The sequence below is a fragment of the Ptiloglossa arizonensis genome, unplaced genomic scaffold (genome assembly GCF_051014685.1).
Source record: "Ptiloglossa arizonensis isolate GNS036 unplaced genomic scaffold, iyPtiAriz1_principal scaffold0231, whole genome shotgun sequence".
NCBI classification, from domain to species: Eukaryota; Metazoa; Arthropoda; class Insecta; order Hymenoptera; family Colletidae; genus Ptiloglossa; species Ptiloglossa arizonensis.
The window spans coordinates 222501-243522 of record NW_027478601.1 but is presented as its reverse complement, the minus strand read 5'-3'; positions in this window follow the sequence as shown (position 1 = coordinate 243522).

Genomic DNA, 21022 nt, shown 5'->3' with positions numbered 1-21022 from the left:
TCGTTATGTGTTATACGTTATACGTTATACGTTATACGGTATACGATATACGTTACGCGTTTTACGTTATTCGTGATACGTTATACGTTATACGTTATACGTTATACGTTATACGTTATACGTAATACGTTATACGTTATACGTTATACGGTATCCGTGATACGTTATACGTTATACGTTATACGTCATAGGTTATACGTTATACGCTATTCGTTAGGCGTTATACGTTATACGTTATACGTTATACGTTAAACGTTATACGTTATACGGTATAGGATATACGTTATGCGTTATATGTTATACGTTATACGTTATACGTTATACGTCATAGGTTATACGTTATACGTTATTCGTTATGCGTTATACGTTATACGGTATACGATATACGTTATGCGTTTTACGTTATACGTTATACGGTATACGATATACGTTATGCGTTTTACGTTATTCGTGATACGTTATACGTTATACGTTATACGTTATACGTTATACGTTATACGTAATACGTTATACGTTACATGTTATACGTTCTACGTTATACGTTATACGTTATACGTTATACGTTATACGTTATACGTTATACGTTATACGTTATACGTTATACGTTATACTATATACGTTATACGTTATACGTTATTCGTTATACGTTATACGTTATACGTTATACGTTATACGTTATACGTTATACGTAATACGTTATACGTTATACGTTATACGTTATACGTTATACGTCATACGTTATACGTTATACGTTATACGTTATACGTTATACGGTATACGATATACGTTATGCGTTATATGTTATACGATATACGTTATACGTTATACGTTATACGTTATACGTTATACGTTATACGTTATACGTTATACGTTATACGTTATACGTTATACGTTACATGTTATACGTTCTACGTTATACGTTATACGTTACATGTTATACGTTCTACGTTATACGTTATACGTTATACGTTATACGTTATACGTTATACGTTATACGTTATACGTCATACGTTATACGTTATACGTTATATGGTATACGATATACGTTATGCGTTATACGTTATACGTCATAGGTTATACGTTATACGTTATTCGTTATGCGTTATACGTTATACGTTATACGTTATACGGTATACGATATACGTTATGCGTTTTACGTTTAACGTTAAACGTTATACGGTATACGATATACGTTATGCGTTATATGTTATACGATATACGTTATACGTTATACGTTATACGTTATACGTTATACGTTATACGTTATACGTTATACGTTATACGTTATACGTTATACGTTACATGTTATACGTTCTACGTTATACGTTATACGTTACATGTTATACGTTCTACGTTCTACGTTATACGTTATACGTTATACGTTATACGTTATACGTTATACGTTATACGTTATACGTTATACGTTATACTATATACGTTATACGTTATACGTTATACGTTATACGTTATACGTAATACGTTATACGTTATACGTTATACGTTATACGTTATACGTCATACGTTATACGTTATACGTTATACGTTATACGTTATACGGTATACGATATACGTTATGCGTTATATGTTATACGTTATACGTTATACGTTAGGCGTTATACGTTATACGTTATACGTTATACGTTATACGATATACGTGATACGTTATACGTTATACGTTATACGTCATAGGTTATACGTTACACGATATTCGTTAGGCGTTATACGTTATACGTTATACGTTATACGTTATACGTTATACGTTATATGGTATACGATATACGTTATGCGTTATACGTTATACGTCATAGGTTAAACGTTATACGTTATCTGTTATGCGTTATACGTTATACGTTATACGTTATACGGTATACGATATACGTTATGCGTTTTACGTTATTCGTGATACGTTATACGTTATACGTTATACGTTATACGTTATACGTTATACGTAATACGTTATACGTTATACGTTATACGGTATACGTGATACGTTATACGTTATACGTTATACGTCATAGGTTATACGTTATACGTTATTCGTTAGGCGTTGTACGTTATACGTTATACGTTATACGTTATACGTTATACGTTATACGGTATAGGATATACGTTATGCGTTTTACGTTATTCGTGATACGTTATACGTTATACGTTATACGTCATAGGTTAAACGTTATACGTTATTCGTTATGCGTTATACGTTATACGTTATACGTTATACGGTATACGATATACGTTATGCGTTTTACGTTATTCGTGATACGTTATACGTTATACGTTATACGTTATACGTTATACGTTATACGTTATACGTTATACGTTATACGTCATAGGTTATACGTTATACGTTATTCGTTATGCGTTATACGTTATACGTTATACGTTATACGTTATACGTTATACGTTATACGTTATACGGTATACGATATACGTTATGCGTTTTACGTTATTCGTGATACGTTATACGTTATACGTTATACGTTATACGTTATACGTTATACGTTATACGTAATACGTTATACGTTATACGTTATACGATATACATTATACGTTATACGTTATACTTTATACGTCATAGGTTATACGTTATACGTTATTCGTTAGGCGTTATACGTTATACGTTATACGTTATACGTTATACGTTATACGTTATACGGTATACGATATACGTTATGCGTTATATGTTATACGATATACGTTATACGTTATACGTTATACGTTATACGTTATACGTTATACGTTATACGTTATACGTTATACGTTATACGTTATACGTTACATGTTATACGTTCTACGTTACACGTTATACGTTACATGTTATACGTTCTACGTTATACTTTATACGTTATACGTTGTACGTTATACGTTATACGTTATACGTTATACGTTATACGTTATACTATATACGTTATACGTTATACGTTATACGTTATACGTTATACGTTATACGTAATACGTTATACGTTATACGTTATACGTTATACGTTATACGTTATACGTTATACGTTATACGTCATACGTTATACGTTATACGTTATACGTTATACGTTATACGGTATACGATATACGTTATGCGTTATATGTTATACGTTATACGTTATACGCTATACGTTATACGTTATACGGTATACGATATACGTTATGCGTTTTACGTTATTCGTGATACGTTATACGTTATACGTTATACGTTATACGTTATACGTTATACGTTATACGTTATACGTTATACGTAATACGTTATACGTTATACGTTATACGTTTTACGATATACGTTATACGTTGTACGTTCTACGTTATACGATATACGTTATACGTTATTCGTTATACCTTCTTCGTTACACGTTATACGTTATACGTTATGCGTTATACGTTTTACGTTATTCGTTATACGTTATACGTTATACGTTATTCTTTATACGTTATACGTTATACGTTATTCTTTATACGTTATACGTTATACGTTATACGTTATACGTTATACGTTATACGTTATACGTTTTACGTTATACGTTATACGTTATACGTTATACGTTACACGATTTACGATATACGTTATACGTTATACGTTCTACGTTATACGTTTTACGTTATACGCCATAAGTTATACGTTATACGTTATACGGTATACGATATACGTTATGCGTTATACGTTTTACGTTATTCGTTATACGTTATACGTTATACGTTATACGTTATACGTTATACGTTATACGTTATACGTTATACGTTATACGTTATACGTTATACGTTATACGTTATACGTTATACGTTATACGTTATACGTTATACGTTATACGTTATACGTTATACGTTTTACGTTATACGTTATACGTTATACGTTATACGTTACACGATTTACGATATACGTTATACGTTATACGTTCTACGTTATACGTTTTACGTTATACGCCATAAGTTATACGTTATACGTTATACGTTATACGTTATACGTTATGCGTTATACGTTATTCTTTATACATTATACGTTATACGTTATACGTTATGCGTTATACGTTATCCTTTATACATTATACGTTATACGTTATACGTTATACGTTATGCGTTATACGTTATCCTTTATACATTATACGTTATACGTTATACGTCAACAAATTTTTCGCACTTCTGCTGCTCCAAATGCTTGACCAGAATGGCCTGCGGAAAAAATACACACACCGTTGTGATCGGGCGAGTTTCTACTTTCAGACGCAACAGGAATTTTTGGGTTCGGTCAAACCGTTCGCGAGATATGGGAGTTTGAAGCTAAGAAATGGTTGAAAAGGCAACAGTTTTTTCGCACTTCTGCTGCTCCAAACGCTTAAACGGAATGGACTAGGGAAAAATACACATACCCTTGTAATCGGGCGAGTTTCTACTTTCAGACGGAACAGGAATTTTTGGGTTTGGTCAATCCGTTCGGGAGATATGGGAGTTTGAAGCTAAGAAAAGGTTGAGAAAGCAACAAATTTTTCGCAATTCTGCTTCTCCAAACGCTTAAACAGAATGGCCTAGGGAAAAAATACACATACCTTTGTAATCGGGCGAGTTTCTACTTTTAGGCGCAACAGGAATTTTTGGGTTTGGTCAATTCGTTCGTGAGATACGGGAGCTTGAAGCTAAGAAATGGTTGAGACGACAACAACTTTTGCGCAATTCTGCTGCTCCAAACGCTCAACCAGAATGGCATAGGGAAGAAATACACACACCGCTGTAATCGGGCGAGTTGCTACTTTCAGACGCAGCAGGAATTTTTGCGTTTGGACAAACCGTTCGCGAGATATGGGAGTTTGAAGCTAAGAAATGGTTGAGAAGACAACAACGTTTGCGCACTTCTGCTGCTCCAAACGCGTAACCAGAATGTCCTAGGCAAAAAATACACATACCGTTGTAATCGGGCGAGTAGCTTCTTTCAGACGCAGCAGAATTTTTGGGTTTGGTCAATCCGTTCGGGAGATATGGGAGTTTGAAGCTAAGAAAAGGTTGAGAAGGCAACAAATTTTTCGCAATTCTGCTTCTCCAAACGCTTAAACAGAATGGCCTAGGGAAAAAATACACATACCTTTGTAATCGGGCGAGTTTCTACTTTCAGACGCAACAGGAATTTTTGGGTTTGGTCAATCCGTTCGCGAGATATGGGAGTTTGAAGCTAAGAAATGGTTGAGAAGGCAACACATTTTTCGCAATTCTGCTGCTCCAAACGCTTAACCAGAATGGCCTAGAAAAAAAATTCACATGCCGTTGTAATCGGGCGAGTATCTACTTTCAGATGCAAGAGGAATTTTTGGGCTTGGTCAATCCGTTCGCGAGATATGGGAGTTTGAAGCTAAGAAATGGTTGATAACGCAACAAATTTTTTGCAATTCTGCTGCTCCACACGCTTAACCAGAATGGCCAAGGGAAAAAATACAAGAACCGTTGTAATTGGGCGAGTTTCTACTTTCATACGCAACAGGAATTTTTGGGTTTGGACAATCCGTTTGCGAGATATGGGAGATTGAAGCTAAGAAATGGTTGAGCAGAGAACAAATTTTTCCCAATTCTGCTGCTCCAAACGCTTAACCAGAATGTCCTAGGGAAAAAAATACGCATATGGTTGTAATCGGGCGAGTTTCTACTTTCAGACACAGAAGGAATTTTTGGGTTTGGTCAAACCGTTCGCGAGATACGGGAGCTTGAATCTAAGAAATGGTTGAAATGATAACAAATTTTTCGCAATTCTGCTGCTCCAAACGCTTAACCAGAATGGCCTAAGGAAAAAATACACATACCGTTGTAGTCGGGCGAGTTTCTACTTTCAGACGGAACAGGAATTTTTGGGTTTGGTCAATCCGTTCGCGAGATATGGGGTTTGAAGCGAAGAAATGGTTGAGAAGGCAACAAATTTTTCGCACTTCTGCTGCTCCAAACGCTTAACCAGAATGGCCTAGAGAGAAAATACAGCTACCGTTGTAATTGGGCGAGTATATACATTCAGATGCAGGAGGAATTTTTGGGTTTGGACATTCCATTTGCGAGATATGGGAGTTTGAAGCTTATAAATGGTTGAGCAGACAACAAATTATTCCCCATTCTGCTGCTCCAAACGCTTAACCAGAATGTCCTAGGGAAAAAATACACATACCGCTGTAATCGGACGAGTTTCTACTTTCAGATGCAGCAGGAATTTTTGGGTTTGGTCGAACCGTTCGCCAGATGCGGCAGTTTGAAGCTAAGAAATGGTTGAGAAGGCGACAAATTTTTCGCAATTCTGCTGCTCCAAACGCTTAAACAGAATGGACTAGGGAAAATACACATACCCTTGTAATCGGGCGAGTTTCTACTTTCAGACGGAACAGGAATTTTTGGGTTTGGTCAATCCGTTCGCGAGATATGGGAGTTTGAATCTAAGAAATGGTTGAGAAGGCAACAAATTTTTCGTACTTCTGCTACTCCAAGCGCTTAAACAGAATGGCCTAGAGAAAAAATACAGCTACCGTTGTAATCTGGCGAGTATCTACATTCAGATGCAGGAGGAATTTTTGGGTTTGGTCAATCCGTTCGCGAGATATGGGAGTTTGAAGCTAAGAACTGGTTGAGAAGGCAACAAATTTTTCGCAATTCTGCTGCTCCAAACGCTTAAACAGAATGGCCTAGGGAAAAAATACACATACCTTTGTGATCGGGCGAGTTTCTACTTTTAGACGAAACAAGAATTTTTGGGTTTGGTCAATTCGTTCGCGAGATACGGGAGGTTGAAGCTAAGAAATGGTTGAGAAGACAACAACTTTCGCGCAATTCTGCTGCTCCAAACGCTTAACCAGAATGTCCTAGGGAAAAAATACAAATACCGTTGTGATCGGGCGAGTTTCTACTTTCAGACGCAACAGGAATTTTTGGGTTCGGTCAAACCGTTCGCGAGATATGGGAGTTTGAAGCTAAGAAATGGTTGAAAAGGCAACAGTTTTTTCGCACTTCTGCTGCTCCAAACGCTTAAACGGAATGGACTAGGGAAAAATACACATACCCTTGTAATCGGGCGGGTTTCTACTTTCAGACGGAACAGGAATTTTTGTGTTTGGTCAATCCGTTCGCGAGATATGGGAGTTTGAATCTAAGAAATGGTTGAGAAGGCAACAAATTTTTCGCAATTCTGCTAGTCCAAACGCTTAAACAGAATGGCCTAGGGAAAAAATACACACACCTTTGTAATCGGGCGAGTTTCTACTTTCAGACGCAGCAGGAATTTTTGGGTTTGGTCGAACCGTTCGCCAGATACGGCAGTTTGAAGCTAAGAAATGGTTGAGAAGGCGACAAATTTTTCGCACTTCTGCTGCTCCAAACGCTTAAACAGAATAGACTAGGGAAAAATACACATACCCTTGTAATCGGGCGAGTTTCTACTTTCAGACGGAACAGGAATTTTTGGGTTTGGTCAATCCGTTCGCGAGATATGGGAGTTTGAATCTAAGAAATGGTTGAGAAGGCAACAAATTTTTCGTACTTCTGCTACTCCAAGCGCTTAAACAGAATGGCCTAGAGAAAAAATACAGCGACCGTTGTAATCTGGCGAGTATCTACATTCAGATGCAGGAGGAATTTTTGGGTTTGGTCAATCCGTTCGCGAGATATGGGAGTTTGAAGCTAAGAACTGGTTGAGAAGGCAACAAATTTTTCGCAATTCTGCTGCTCCAAACGCTTATCCAGAATGTCCTAGGGAAAAAATACAAATACCGTTCTGATCGGGCGCATTTCTACTTTCAGACGCAACAGGAATTTTTGGGCTTGGTCAATCCGTTCGCGAGATATGGGAGTTTGAATCTAAGAAATGGTTCAGAAGGCGACTAATTTTTCGCACTTCTGCTGCTCCAAACGCTTAAACAGAATGGCCTAGGGGAAAAATACACATAACTTTGTAATTGGGCGAGTTTCTACTTTCAGACGCAACAGTAATTTTTAGGTTTGTTCAATTGGTTCGCGAGATACGGGAGTTTGAATCTAAGAAATGGTTGAGAAGGCAACAAATTTTTCGCAATTCTGCTGCTCCAAACGCTTAACCAGAATGGCCAAGGAGAAAATACACATACCGTTGTAATCGGGCGAGTTTCTACTTTCAGACGCAATAGGAATTTTTGGGTTTGGTCAATTCGTTCGCGAGATACGGGAGCTTGAAGCTAAGAAATGGTTGAGAAGACAACAACTTTTGCGCACTTCTGCTGCTCCAAAGGCTCAACCAGAATGGCCTAGGGAAGAAATATACACACCGCTGTAATCGGGCGAGTTTCTGCTTTCAGACGCAGCAGGAATTTTTGGGGTTGGTCAATCCGTTCGCGAGATACAGGAGCTTGAGGCTAAGAAATGGTTGAGAAGACAACAACTTTTGCGAACTTCTGCTGCTCCAAACGCTTAACCAGAATGTCCTAGGGAAAAAATACAAAAACCGTTGTAATTGGGCGAGTTTCTACTTTCATACGCAACAGGAATTTTTGGGTTTGGACAATCCGTTTGCGAGATATGGAAGTTTGAAGCTAAGAAATGGTTGAGCGGACAACAAATTATTCCCCATTCTGCTGCTCCAAACGCTTAACCTGAATGTCCTAGGGAGAAAATACACATACCGTTGTAATCGGGCGAGTTTCTACTTTCAGACGCAGCAGGAATTTTTGGGTATGGTCAATCGGTTCGCGAGATATGGGTGTTTGAAGCTAAGAAATGGTTCAGAAGGCAACAAATTTTTCGCACTTCTGCTGCTCCATATTCTTAACCAGAATGGCCTAGGGAAAAAATACAAAGACCGTTGTAATTGGGCGAGTTTCTACTTTCATACGCAACAGGAATTTTTGGGTTTGGACAATCCGTACGCGAGATATGGGGTTTGAAGCGAAGAAATGGTTGAGAAGGCAACAAATTTTTCGCACTTCTGCTGCTCCAAACGCTTAACCAGAATGGCCTAGGGAGAAAATACAGCTACCGTTGTAATCGGGCGAGTATATACATTCATATGCAGGAGGAATTTTTGGGTTTGGACAATCCATTTGCGAGATATGGGAGTTTGAAGCTTAGAAATGGTTGAGCAGACAACAAATTATTCCCCATTCTGCTGCTCCAAACGCTTAACCAGAATGTCCTAGGGAAAAAATACACATACCGCTGTAATCGGACGAGTTTCTACTTTCAGACGGAACAGGAATTTTTGGGTTTGGTCAATCCGTTCGCGAGATATGGGAGTTTGAATCTAAGAAATGGTTGAGAAGGCAACAAATTTTTCGTACTTCTGCTACTCCAAGCGCTTAAACAGGATGGCCTAGAGAAAAAATACAGCTAACGTTGTAATCTGGCGAGTATCTACATTCAGATGCAGGAGGAATTTTTGGGTTTGGTCAATCCGTTCGCGAGATATGGGAGTTTGAAGCTAAGAACTGGTTGAGAAGGCAACAAATTTTTCGCAATTCTGCTGCTCCAAGCGCTTAACCAGAATGGCCTAGAAAAAAAATTCACATGCCGTTGTAATCGGGCGAGTATCTACTTTCAGATGCAAGAGGAATTTTTGGGCTTGGTCAATCCGTTCGCGAGATATGGGAGTTTGAAGCTAAGAAATAGTTGAGAAGGCGACAAATTTTCCGCAATTCTGCTTCCCAAACGCTTAAACAGAATGGCCTAGGGAAAAAATACACATACCTTTGTAATCGGGCGAGTTTCTACTTTCAGACGCAACAGGAATTTTTGGGTTTGGTCAATCAGTTCGCGAGATATGGGAGTTTGAAGCTAAGAAATGGTTGATAACGCAACAAATTTTTTGCAATTCTGCTGCTCCTCACGCTTAACCAGAATGGCCGAGGGAAAAAATACAAAAACCGTTGTAATTGGTCGAGTTTCTACTTTCATACGCAACAGGAATTTTTGGGTTTGGACAATCCGTACGCGAGATATGGGGTTTGAAGCCAAGAAATGGTTGAGAAGGCAACAAATTTTTCGCACTTCTGCTGCTCCATATTCTTAACCAGAATGGCCTAGGGAAAAAATACACATACCTTTGTAATCGGGCGAGTATATACATTCAGATGCAGGAGGAATTTTTGGGTTTGGTCAATTCGTTCGCGAGATACGGGAGCTTGAAGCTAAGAAATGGTTGAGACGACAACAACTTTTGCGCAATTCTGCTGCTCCAAACGCTCAACCAGAATGGCCTAGGGAAGAAATACACACACCGCTGTAATCGGGCGAGTTGCTACTTTCAGACGCAGCAGGAATTTTTGGGGTTGGTCAATCCGTTCGCGAGATACAGGAGCTTGAGGCTAAGAAATGGTTGAGAAGACAACAACTTTTGCGAACTTCTGCTGCTCCAAACGCTTAACCAGAATGTCCTAGGGAAAAAATACAAAAACCGTTGTAATTGGGCGAGTTTCTACTTTCATACGCAACAGGAATTTTTGGGTTTGGACAATCCGTTTGCGAGATATGGAAGTTTGAAGCTAAGAAATGGTTGAGCGGACAACAAATTATTCCCCATTCTGCTGCTCCAAACGCTTAACCTGAATGTCCTAGGGAGAAAATACACATACCGTTGTAATCGGGCGAGTTTCTACTTTCAGACGCAACAGGAATTTTTGGGTTTGGTCAATCCGTTCGCGAGATATGGGAGTTTGAAGCTAAGAAATGGTTGAGAAGGCAACACATTTTTCGCAATTCTGCTGCTCCAAACGCTTAACCAGAATGGCCTAGAAAAAAAATTCACATGCCGTTGTAATCGGGCGAGTATCTACTTTCAGATGCAAGAGGAATTTTTGGGCTTGGTCAATCCGTTCGCGAGATATGGGAGTTTGAAGCTAAGAAATGGTTGATAACGCAACAAATTTTTTGCAATTCTGCTGCTCCACACGCTTAACCAGAATGGCCAAGGGAAAAAATACAAAAACCGTTGTAATTGGGCGGGTTGCTACTTTCAGACGCAGCAGGAATTTTTGCGTTTGGACAAACCGTTCGCGAGATATGGGAGTTTGAAGCTAAGAAATGGTTGAGAAGACAACAACGTTTGCGCACTTCTGCTGCTCCAAACGCGTAACCAGAATGTCCTAGGCAAAAAATACACATGCCGTTGTAATCGGGCGAGTAGCTACTTTCAGACGCAGCAGAATTTTTGGGTTTGGTCAATCCGTTCGGGAGATATGGGAGTTTGACGCTAAGAAATGGTTGAGAAGGCAACAAATTTTTCGCACGTCTGCTGCTCCAAATGCTTAACCTGCATGGCCTAGGGAAAAAATACACATACCTTTGTAATAGGGCGAGTTTCTACTTTCAGACGCAGAAGGAATTTTTGGGTTTGGTCAGACCGTTCGCGAGATACGGGAGGTTGAAGCTAAGAAATGGTTGAGAAGACAACAACTTTTGCGCAATTCTGCTGCTCCAAACGCTTAACCAGAATGTCCTAGGGAAAAAATACAAATGCTGTTGTGATCGGGCGAGTTTCTACTTTCAGACGCAACAGGAATTTTTGGGTTCGGTCAAACCGTTCGCGAGATACGGGAGTTTGAAGCTAAGAAATGGTTGAAAAGGCAACAGTTTTTTCGCACTTCTGCTGCTCCAAACGCTTAAACGGAATGGACTAGGGAAAAATACACATACCCTTGTAATCGGGCGAGTTTCTACTTTCAGACGGAACAGGAATTTTTGGGTTTGGTCAATCCGTTCGCGAGATATGGGAGTTTGAATCTAAGAAATGGTTGAGAAGGCAACACATTTTTCGCAATTCTGCTGCTCCAAACGCTTAACCAGAATGGCCTAGAAAAAAAATTCACATGCCGTTGTAATCGGGCGAGTATCTACTTTCAGATGCAAGAGGAATTTTTGGGCTTGGTCAATCCGTTCGCGAGATATGGGAGTTTGAAGCTAAGAAATAGTTGAGAAGGCGACAAATTTTCCGCAATTCTGCTTCCCAAACGCTTAAACAGAATGGCCTAGGGAAAAAATACACATACCTTTGTAATCGGGCGAGTATCTACTTTCAGACGCAACAGGAATTTTTGGGTTTGGTCAATCCGTTCGCGAGATATGGGAGTTTGAAGCTAAGAAATGGTTGAGAAGGCAACAAATTCTTCGCACTTCTGCTGCTCCAAACGCTTAACCAGAATGGCCTTTTTTTTTTTTTTTCTTTTTTTTTTTAACGTGGGGGAAATCTTCGAAAGACCCCCCCCCCCCCCCCCGCCGCCTGGGGAGGGTCGGGGGGAGTGTGGGATTCCCCGCGCCCGGAAGGAAACCCAACGGGTGCGGGACCTGCCCACTAAAACCCACCACGGTGGCCATCCTCGCACTATGCAGGGGGAGCACCTGGGACCGAAGACATCATAACATCAGGTGCTCCCCCGTGCAGGGCTCTCGCGCCCGTGTCCTCCCGTTCCAGGGAAGGGAGGGGGTACTTCACCCTCCCTTCCCTGTTTTCTCCTCGGCGCTCTGGCGCCCGACGTCGGAGCAGGGCCACACTGAACCGACGTCCCACTCCCGGGGGCCGCCCGAGGGCGGCCGCGAGTCCCACACTCGCGACCGCCCACGGCCCCCATAGCCGCGCCGGAGGCACGGCTCTGGGACCGTGCCGTCGGCGCGGCCGCACCCCGGCTCGTACGCTCCCGAGGGCGGCTCTGGCCTCTCCGCCCTCGAGAGCGTCGCCGTCCCTTATTCTTCCCCCCCCTTTGGCGACGAGCGGTGGCACGAGCCTCAAGGGCTACGCACCCCCGCCCGCCGCTCTCAGGGTGGCCTCCCCGGCCCTTCCGGAGGCCCACCCGCCCCCGGCCTCGGACGAGGCCTCGCTCGCGGTCTCCCCCTCTCGCGAATGCGGCTCGCGGCCTCCTTCTGCGAGATTACCTCCTCGCAGAAGGAGGCCACGGCCCGCCACTTCGTCTCGCTGCCGAGCATGGCCCGTACCACGCCCGGCAGCGATAGATCCGCCCCAATCACGGCCGTGAGGACACGGCGCTCCACCCCCCGGGCCGGACACACCTCGAGGGTGTGTTGCGCCGTGTCCTCGTCCGCTGGACAGTGCCAGCAGCGCGCCGCCTCTTCCCCACCGATCCGGCACAGGTACCGTCCGAAGCATCCGTGCCCGGACAGCACCTGCACCAACCGGTAGGTGAGTGAGCCGAAGCGCCTACCCAGCCACTCAAACAGGACCGGCCGGATAGCCCGGACAGTCCTCTGGCCGAACAACGGCTCGGCCAGCCGCTGCTGCCAAAGCTGCAGCATGGACTCCCGGGCCTGGCGCCTGAGGGCCTCCACCTCGCATCCCGCCAGGACCACCCCATCCTCGCGGGCGCGCATGCGGCCCTCGTAGAAAGCCGCATGCGCGCCCGCGATCAAGTCCGCCGGGGGTAGCCCTGACAGGACGCTCGCCGCCTCATACGAAACGGTCCGGTACCCCCGGGCGATCCGCAATGCAAGCCGCCTTTGAACCCGGCGCAGCAATACCTTGCTGCGCCGGGAGGCGGCCAGGTCGCCCGCCCAAACGGGGGCCCCGTATAGGGCCACCGAGTGGACCATTCCCGCGTAGAGGCGGCGAACCCGGTCACTCGGGCCCCGCAGGTTGGGGAGGATACGGCCCAAAGCGCCAACTATCCCCTCCAACCGCGGGGCCAGGGCCCGGAAATGGCCCTCGAAGCGCCAGTGGCTGTCGAGGTGAAGTCCCAGATATTTCATCTGAGACCTCACCTCGACGTCTGTCTCACCCACCCGGATCAGGGGGGGAGGCGGCTCTCCCCGGGGTCTATACATCCCGAGTACCTCGGTTTTGTGGAGAGCCACCTCCAAACCGATCCCCCTGATCCGGGAGACGACGCGCCGGGCACCGTCCTCGGCGGCCCGAACAGCCCCCCTCCAGTCCCCCCCGACGGCCAACAACAAGGTGTCGTCCGCGTAACACGTCAGACTGACGCCGTCGGGGAGGTCTTCGGCCCGCAGGACGGTGTCGTAACCGAGGTTCCACAGCAGGGGTCCTAACACCGACCCCTGCGGAACCCCGGAGTACACCGCTCTCCTCTCCGTCCCGCACCGGCCCGGATACTCGATCCACATCTCGCGGAGGTAGTCCTCGACGACTACCCTAAGGTAGGCGGGGACTCGATGTTCCTCAAGCCCCCGCCTAATCGCCTCCCAGGGTAGGGTGTTAAAGGCATTGGCGATGTCCAAGGACACCGCCAATGCCACCCCACCCCGGGAGACCGCCGAGGCCGAGAGGGACCGGACGCGTCGAATCGCGTCGATCGTCGACCGGCCCTCCCGGAACCCGAACTGGCACTCCGCCAGCCCGGGCCCACCCCGCGACAGGTGCCCGACGATGCGGGCCGCTACGACTCTTTCTAGGAGCTTGCCCACATCGTCGAGCAGGCAAATCGGCCGGTACGCGGACGGAGAGTCCGCGGGCATACCCTCTTTCTGGAGGAGGACCATTCGGGCCACCTTCCATGCGGAGGGGAATCGCCCCGCCTCCAGGCAGCGGTCGAATAGCTCCCGGAGGCCGTCACCCAGGACGTCCGCGGCCAAGACCCAGACTCGGCCGGGCACTCCCGAAGGACCCGGGGCAGTATCCTTCGCCCCGAGTCTTCGGATGGCCGCGGCTAGCTCCCCAACCGAGACCCCCAGCTCGGCGGACCAGGTGGTCGGGTCCGCAGAGGTACGTGGCCCGCTCTCCCCCACGATCGGGAAGAGCGTGTCGACCACGTCCCTCAAGAGCTGGGGGTCGAGAATCTCGGTGATCGGGGGAGCCCATGGCCGGAGTTTATTTAGAACTATCCGGTATGGGCGCCCCCATGGATCCCGCTCGAGGGTCTCGAGGAGCTCCTTCCAGCTCTGGGCCTTGGCCCGTTTGATGGCGACCTGCAGAGCCCTCTTTTCCGCGCGATAGGACTCGTACAGTTCCGCCGCCCCCGCCCGCGCGCCGTCGTCATCGTTCCGTCCGGCCCGACGACGCGCGCGGGTGTACTGGCGTCGGGCCCGGACGCATGCTGTCCGCAATTCCCCGATTTCGCCCGACCACCAGTACACCGCCCGACGAGGAGACCGCGGCCCGGCCCGGGGCATCGCCGCGTCGCAAATGCGCGCGACGGCGCTCCCGAGCCGAGCCACGGCCCCCTCCAGGTCGGGCAGCCTGGTCTCCCGTCGAGGCCAGGTTTCGGCTAGAGCGGCTGCCACCAGGACGTCCTTGTCAAGGCGCCGAAGCGCCCATCTGCGTGGTGGGGCGCTACCCGCTCCCGGGCGGAGGCGTCGGTGCGGGGCCGCGGCGGCCTCGGGGGCGGTCAGGACCACCCGGATATACCGGTGGTCCGATAATGTCTCCTCCCGCACCACCACGTCCCACCCGGACACCATACGCGCGGCGCCGGGGGATCCAAACGTCAAATCCACTATGGACCCTCCCCCGCGCCGCACGCACGTCAGCTCCGACCCCCGGTTAATCAACCGGAGGTCGAAGCCCGCTGCCCAGTCGCCCAGAGCCTCGTCCCTCCGATTGGTCCTGGGGGACCCCCATGCCACAGACCAGGCATTGAAGTCCCCCAGGACCAGCACCGGCCGGGGCGCAATCCTTGTGAGGCACGCCCCCACCACGGCCAAGTACTGCTCGAAGGCAGCAAGGCCGCAGTTGGGCGAAACGTAGCACCCCACCACGGCGACTCCCCCCCACTGGACAGCGACGAATCCCGCCCCGTTCTCCAGTAAGGAGAACGGAGGGGACCCGTCACCGCCCTGCCACACAGCCGCCACCAAGCCGTCCGCATCCCCCATCCAATGCGGATGGTCGGGGACGCGGTACGGCTCGGCGGCGACTGCCAGACCACCCGCCCACTCCGCCAGCGTCTGACACATTAGGTCCTGCGCTGCGCGGCAGTGGTTGAGGTTGGCCTGCAGGAGGAGGCGGGGAGCCATTAATTGATGGCCTCCTCACCGCCTCCTGGTGGCACCTCCGTGAGGACGGTGGCGGGGCCAATGTCCACCTCCATCGCGGACATCAACGCCGTCGCCGCCTCCGACCCCTTCTTTGCGGTCGTCGCGGCGGTCGCGGCCAGGTCCGCGGGCGCCGCGGCGCTCGCAGCTGGGGCTACTCTCACCGGCGCCGGGAGCGGCCCCGGCGCCCCCCTACCCTGCCCTCGTCGGGATGGGGGGGTACACTGCTTCCCCCCTATTCGGTGCGCGGCGGGTCTCCCCATGTCCGCACACAGCGGGCACTTAGGGGCCGCCGCGCAGTGGCTCGCGCGGTGGCCTTCGGCACCGCAGCGGTAACAAGCACCGCTGCGGTCCACCGCGGAGGTGCACCGCTGCCTGACATGGCCCGTCTCCAGGCAGCGGTAGCACTGGAGTGGGCGTTGGGCGAGGACCTCGATCCTCGCCGACACCCACCCCACCACGATCCTCCCGACTGCTTCTAACTTCCGAGCAGCCGGAAGAGGGCACCGTGCCCACACCGCTCCCAGGCTGGAGGAGGACCGCCGGACCTACCCGGTCCGGATGTCCCCCTCAGAGCAGCCACCGGCTTGGACCAGCGCCCCGGCCACCTCAGCCCGGGTGACCGAGTCGTCCAGCCCACAAACGCGCAGCTCCGCGCTTTTTGTGGGCCGGGCGACCCTGACACCCCGGGGCGCCAAGGCCTAGCCCAGCTTTTCGGCCAGTCGGTCCGCCCTGGCTGCGTTGTCGGGGCCGCCCACGCGCAGCATGAGCGCCCCCGTCACCGCCCATCTCGGGCGGACCGACTCGATGGCGAGTGCGGCCAAGGATATCTTCTCCTTGGCCGCCGCCATCACCTCCCCGTAGGAGACGCCCCCCCTCCCTCCGGGACGGTCAGCATGACTGCTGCCGTTGAAGGGGGGCGTCCCAGACGGGGCTTCGCCTTCCCCGCCTTTCCGTCCCTCTTCGGGGCAACCGGCGGGGGAGGCGGCGGTACCCGGGCCGCCCTCCTCGCCGTCCTTTTTGCCTTTCGGCCCAGGACCTCCGTCCACAAGGAACCGGATGGGCACAAATGCCCCCGCCGTCGCCCCCACCACGGCACCCTTGCCCTTCGTCTTTGCCGCAGGGCCCGGAACCGCGATGGTCCCCCCCTGCGGTCCCCCGCCCCCCGGTTGTTTCCCGGGCCGCCATCTTGGCGTCCATGAGGAGCTCGATGTTCCTCATGGACGTCGCTGTTGTGGGGGGAGCTCCCGCTTTCCCCCTCCCACACGTGCACTCGCCCGTCGGCCCCGGATGAGGGCGCCTCTTAAGGGCGTCCGTCTCCCTCCGCGAGCACGCAAGCTCGTCTTGCAGCGTTTCCACACGCTGCCTCAATTGGGCGTTCGTGTACTCCAAGGCAGTTGGGACACGGCGTCCCAGCTCCTGGAGAGGCCTCCGCGCCTCCGTCGCGGCCTGGCCAACCGACCTCACGGAGGCTGTAGTCAGCCCTCGCGAGGTGGTGGCCACCTTCTCAATAGACCTCAGGGACGAGGCAATACGGGCCGATACATGGGCCGTATCCTCGTCCCTGAGGTCCTCCTCCCCGTCGCTCACCGTGAGCAACGGTGGAGCAGCGGACGTGGACGGAGCTTCCTCCGTCCTCCGCCCCTCCACCGTCCTGCGCCTCTTTACGCCCGCGGCGCTGGTCGCGGACGCCAGGGACGAGACCGACGCCGTCTCGTCCCCCTCCTCGAACGGCGCAGGGTGGGGCACGAGTGCCCCCTCCGTCGCCACCCTTCGCGCTACACGCTCCGTCCCCCCTCCCCCTTTTTTTTTTTTGGCATATTTTCCATTTGTCTCCCACGCGTAGGTCGGAAAGTAAGTCGACCCGGGCAGAGCCGCCATACCCGGGCAGGCCTAAATACTCCGGGGGGTCACGCCGCTGGGACTTTGAAACTTTCGGCACGTATCGAACAGTTCTTCTCTATTATCTCGAGAACGGACACGACGACCGTACACTTTGAGCACACAGCAGCGTGTTTTAGCATGCCAGCTACACGGTGGAGTGCCTAACGTGTGGATAGCTCGAAATTTTCGTTCCGGACCGATGTGACCGGGAAGCAACACGCCGCTGGGACTTTTTTTTTTTTTTTTTTTTTTTTTTTTTTTTTTAACGTGGGGGAAATCTTCGAAAGACCCCCCCGCCGCCTGGGGAGGGGCGGGGGGAGTGTGGGATTCCCCGCGCCCGGAGGAAACCCATCGGGCGCGGGACCTACCCACTAAAACCCACCACGGTGGCCATCCTCGCACTATGCAGGGGGAGCACCTGGGACCGAAGACATCATAACATCAGGTGCTCCCCCGTGCAGGGCTCTCGCGCCCGTGTCCTCCCGTTCCAGGGAAGGGAGGGGGTACTTCACCCTCCCTTCCCTGTTTTCTCCTCGGCGCTCTGGCGCCCGACGTCGGAGCAGGGCCACACTGCTCCGACGTCCCACTCCCGGGGGCCGCCCGAGGGCGGCCGCGAGTCCCACACTCGCGACCGCCCACGGCCCCCATAGCCGCGCCGGAGGCACGGCCCTGGGACCGTGCCGTCGGCGCGGCCGCACCCGGCCGTACGCTCCCGAGGGCGGCTCTGGCCTCTCCGCCCTCGAGAGCGTCGCCGTCCCTTACTCTTCCCACCCTTCACACGACGGGCGGTGGCACGAGCCTCAAGGGCTACGCACCCCCGCCCGCCGCTCTCAGGGTGGCCTCCCCGGCCCTTCCGGGGGCCCACCCGCCCCCGGCCTCGGACGGGGCCTCGCTCGCGGACGCCCGCTCTCGCGAATGCGGCTCGCGGCCTCCTTCTGCGAGATTACCTCCTCGCAGAAGGAGGACACGGCCCGCCACTTCGTCTCGCTGCCGAGCATGGCCTGTACCACGCCCGGCAGCGATAGGTCCGCCCCAATCACGGCCGTGAGGACACGGCGCTCCACCCCCCAGGCCGGACACACCTCGAGGGTGTGTTGCGCGGTGTCCTCGTCCGCTGGACAGTGCCAGCAGCGCGCCGCCTCCTCCACACCGATCCGGCACAGGTACTGTCCGAAGCATCCGTGCCCGGACAGCACCTGCACCAACCGGTAGGTGAGTGAGCCGAAGCGCCTACCCAGCCACTCAAACAGGACCGGCCGGATAGCCCGGACAGTCCTCTGGCCGAACAACGGCTCGGCCAGCCGCTGCTGCCAAAGCTGCAGCATGGACTCCCGGGCCTGGCGCCTGAGGGCCTCCACCTCGCATCCCGCCAGGACCACCCCATCCTCGCGGGCGCGCATGCGGCCCTCGTAGAAAGCCGCATGCGCGCCCGCGATCAAGTCCGCCGGGGGTAGCCCTGACAGGACGCTCGCCGCCTCATACGAAACGGTCCGGTACCCCCGGGCGATCCGCAATGCAAGCCGCCTTTGAACCCGGCGCAGCAATACCTTGCTGCGCCGGGAGGCGGCCAGGTCGCCCGCCCAAACGGGGGCCCCGTATAGGGCCACCGAGTGGACCATTCCCGCGTAGAGGCGGCGAACCCGGTCACTCGGGCCCCGCAGGTTGGGGAGGATACGGCCCAAAGCGCCAACTATCCCCTCCAACCGCGGGGCCAGGGCCCGGAAATGACCCTCGAAGCGCCAGTGGCTGTCGAGGCGAAGTCCCAGATATTTCATCTGAGACCTCACCTCGACGTCTGTCTCACCCACCCGGATCAGGGGGGGAGAACGCCGCTGGGACTTTGAAACTTTCGGCACGTATCGAACAGTTCTTCTCTATTATCTCGAGAACGGACACGACGACCGTACACTTTGAGCACACAGCAGCGTGTTTTAGCATGCCAGCTACACGGTGGTGTGCCTAACGTGTGGATAGCTTGAGATTTTCGTTCCGGACCGATGTGACCGGGAAGCATCACGCCGCTGGGACTTTGAAACTTTCGGCACGTATCGAACAGTTCTTCTCTATTATCTCGAGAACGGACACGACGACCGTACACTTTGAGCACACAGCAGCGTGTTTTAGCATGCCAGCTACACGGTGGTGTGCCTAACGTGTGGATAGCTCGAAATTTTCGTTCCGGACCGATGTGACCGGGAAGCAACACGCCGCTGGGACTTTGAAACTTTCGGCACGTATCGAACAGTTCTTCTCTATTATCTCGAGAACGGACACGACGACCGTACACTTTGAGCACACAGCAGCGTGTTTTAGCATGCCAGCTACACGGTGGTGTGCCTAACGTGTGGATAGCTCGAGATTTTCGTTCCGGACCGATGTGACCGGGAAGCATCACGCCGCTGGGACTTTGAAACTTTCGGCACGTATCGAACAGTTCTTCTCTATTATCTCGAGAACGGACACGACGACCGTACACTTTGAGCACACAGCAGCGTGTTTTAGCATGCCAGCTACACGGTGGTGTGCCTAACGTGTGGATAGCTCGAAATTTTCGTTCCGGACCGATGTGACCGGGAAGCAACACGCCGCTGGGACTTTGAAACTTTCGGCACGTATCGAACAGTTCTTCTCTATTATCTCGAGAACGGACACGACGACCGTACACTTTGAGCACACAGCAGCGTGTTTTAGCATGCCAGCTACACGGTGGTGTGCTTAACGTGTGGATAGCTCGAAATTTTCGTTCCGGACCGATGTGACCGGGAGGCAATACGGCCCTGAAATTATTAAATATTTGTATTTATTCGTCCTGTGGTATGCTACTAACATATATGTTTCATTTATTCTTTGTTCGATTGGTCGTAGTGCGCTGTATCGTGATTTGTTCGGAATGTGGTTTTCCGTCTAAGTTCCAGCGGGTCGCCCGGGCGGTCTGTCGTTGCGGCGGTTTTCCCCCGTAAGCGCGCGTGCTGTGGACCGTGCGTCGCCGGCGTCCCGGCCGGCCGTTCGGTACCTATAAGAGACCGAACGGTACGGGCGGCCGGTCGAGGCAGCGTCGGGCGCTTGGCTATTCTTCGACCTCGGTCGAGAAGCAGTCATCGCTCCTTGAGATTTTCTCAACTGTTTTCGCACCGTGTTTCGTTCCGCTACTATTTCTCTATACAGCAGTGCCACGAGTCGGTGTCTTTGACCGAATGGCTCTTATGTGGTATACGCGTCAAAGCGACGCTGATAGACT